At 27.3% G+C, this 3,309-nt stretch overlaps 1 non-coding gene across 1 annotated transcript; it reads right to left on the bottom strand.

Moving 5' to 3' along the window:
- Positions 1-1,603: 1,603 nt before the first annotated feature.
- TRNAT-CGU (transfer RNA threonine (anticodon CGU)) lies at positions 1,604-1,675 on the bottom strand. Its single transcript has one exon. It is a non-coding gene; the product is annotated as a tRNA-Thr (tRNA).
- Between the last annotated feature and the right edge of the window lie 1,634 nt (positions 1,676-3,309).

The raw sequence follows: 3,309 nt of genomic DNA, 5'->3' as shown, positions 1-3,309 counted from the left end.
CTATTATTTTTACTATATCTATTTTATGCTGATATACACAAAATATTAAAAATTAATTAACACAGGTTCGTTTTTTAAAGAATATTTTACAAAAATATTTAATTGATAAAGTTGATGAAAAAAATTTATTTTAAGATACTAGGATTGTTAGTATACATATTTATTTTTATTGGATATTATTATAAATCGAAAGAAATTTTAACTTATAAGAAATGATAACTTTCAAAAACAAGAACGAAATATCACTTGACCTATAAAAATAGAATAATTTATTCCACTTTCCCAATATATCTGAATATTTTTTTAGGTCATCCGCATCTGTAGTCATTAGTCTATGTTATTAACTTTCCTTCTCTTCAAAAAATATGGGGTCCGCAAGCCACATAATCATTATATTAACACTTTCTTATTATTAACACACACTCACATTCATTTAATATCAATATTCATTATTTATGGGTATCACTGTCCACTTATTCATATTTTTTATTTTATATTAATTAAATATCTTTCTAATTTTATTTAAAAATTTACAATAAATGTTATTGAAAATAAATAGTATTATTATTTTAAAAATAACTTTCTAATTTTGTTTAAAAATTTACAATAAATGTTATTGAAAATAAATAGTATTATTATTTTTAAAATAAACTTAATTTCAATATTGATTAAAATATTATTAAAAAAATAAAAAAACAATTGAATTCTTTGTTATCATTCTTTAAACTTATAAAATATAATTATTTAAAATAATCGTAGAATAAATTAGTATAAATAGTGAATAAATTAGAGTTTTGTCATATGTAATTTTTTTAAATTAAATGAAAGAGTCGTTTGGTTTTTAAATAAAATAATTTTTTTGGAAAGATTTATATTTTTATAACAAAACAAAAAAATAAATAAATAATATATATATATACATATATATAAAAATCTTATAAATTATTTATTTTACAAGTTTTAATTTTAACATAATATATATATACATATATATATAAAAATCTTATAAATTATTTATTTTACAAGTTTTAATTTTAACATAATATATAAAATTTCATAAAGAATTGAAATACATTTTGGTAAATTTAAATATATAATATCTACATTTTCAAAAAATTCTTAAAAAAATAAGTATATACAAGCCTTGTTTGCCAAAAACTCTATTACTATATTAATCGAAAAATATTTTGGTAAAATTATAATTTTTATATTTTATATTTGTTGCGAGTGATTTTGGTTATTTAGTATGTCACATTTCAATTCCAGTTTTATATATTTCAATTTTCGGCAATTTTAATCGTTTTAAATCGGATGACGATGTGGAACTACACATATTCATTTTGATATCAAGCCGGCTACACACTGTCACATAAAAAAAATTAAAATTTGACAAAAAAAGGACAACAAATTAAGATTAAAATTTCCACATCACATATTCATTTTGATATCAAGCCACACACTGTCACATAAAAAAAATTAAAATTTGACCAAAAAAAAAAGGACAACAAATTAAGATTAAAAATTAATAATACAAATTTTCCTTCCCAAGATCGTCTCTATATCTCGATGCAAAAACTGACCAAATGAAATTTTAGCCATACCCAGCCCCCGGCGAGGATCGAACTCGCGGCCTTTCGCTTACGAAGCGAACGCAATACCACTATGCTACGGAGGCACTTTTATATATTATGGCTAGTTTTTTATAAATTTATCAATTCTGAAACATAAAAAGAAGCCGTTCGTTTGCCAATGTCAGAGTCCGATAGGGTTTCGACCGGAGATACGAAGAAAACCTGTGTGGGCAATGTTTACACTTGGTCATCACCTCGATGTTCTTTCCATATAGTTTTCTGATGTCGTTTGATTTTTATTTAAAGTTACCATTTTTTTTTTTTGTTTTTTAGTGGAAAATGGTTATGGATTGATCGATGTATTATTGGTCTTTCATAAATGTGTACGATAACGATATATTTTATGATACAACTAAGTTCTCAAAATGGGTTGGATCCGATAGATTGGTCCGCCTCACCACATAAAATAAGGGGGTTGGTTGATAAAATCTCAATCTGCCCAAAATGGAGGTGGATTGAGGTGGGTTGCTGGTTGGCCCGTCATGCGCCGCCAAATTCAATTGCCATCTCTCTCGATTTCGAAGTCGTTATATCTTAGTGACAATTGTCATCATCGTAAAACACTTTACCGGCAATTTCGTCTTGCAGATCTTTGCCTCGACTTTACCGTACTGTGTTGTTGCTGAAAAGAATATTTTATTCCTAATTAATATGTGTCTTTAATATAATTTGAAATATAATTGTTTTGCATTGTTAGACTTGTTTGACCTAATATAATATTGGTAATTGTTAGAATCGATTCGGTGAGTGAAAGTGTTTATAAGATGGGGTTGAATAAACACTTTACGATTTTCAAATATTTTCGATGGAGTGAATCAGTTTAGTGATAAACTGAATTCGATAATCTTGTTGTCAATGTCAATCAGCTAATTTAAAGTGTGAAAATAAACTGAAAGACAGATTGAATACTTGAGAAATAAAGAACACAAAGATTTATGGATGTTCAGAGACTTCAAATGCTCCTACGTCACCCCTTCTATATCAAGGATATGATTTTCACTAAAAGACTTTGATTAATTACATAAACTGTAATAACCCACTTCAGTTTGGTCTTAAATACTGTCAAACTAAAACTCTTAGTATCTTTACAATTTTATTAGTATGCAACTGATATATTTTTCTAAGAACAATTGATCTAAAAAGATTGAATATGGTAACAATAAGTGCTTAAGCTTGTGCTAATGCTCGAAATATAGCCTGAAAGCTATGAATGTATCTGATAAAGAGTGAGCTTTTTGTAACTGAGAATGATTTGTTTGTTCTTGTTCTTGCTAACTCGGTAACTATCACTCTCTTCTTCTCAGCTGATTTTCTCGGCTATTTATAGGCTTTTCTCCCAACGATAATATTGAATGAGTTTAAATGTCATATATCCATTGATTTGTCCTGAGTAGACACGTCATCATTCTTCTGAAAATCGTACACTGCGGCATTCTGATATACGGTGCTCTCACTACAAGTTGAAGTCTACTATTTTACCAATTGTCGGTTGTTGGTTACGCTCTTTAACTGATGATGTGTCAAGCTTATTTATCAGTTGACTCTATAGCCGATTCGATGAACTGACTGTGTAACTGATCAGTCTTAACTGATAGTTCAGTTCGCTACACAGTTTCAGTTAGCTTTAATTAGTTAAGTTGCCCTCGATTGTTTAGCGCATTAATTATCAGTCGGGAAA

The sequence above is a fragment of the Primulina eburnea genome, chromosome 18 (assembly GCF_022965805.1).
Source record: "Primulina eburnea isolate SZY01 chromosome 18, ASM2296580v1, whole genome shotgun sequence".
Lineage (NCBI taxonomy): Eukaryota > Viridiplantae > Streptophyta > Magnoliopsida > Lamiales > Gesneriaceae > Primulina > Primulina eburnea.
Note: the sequence above shows the minus strand (reverse complement) of the source record. Positions and strands in the feature narration are given on the sequence as shown.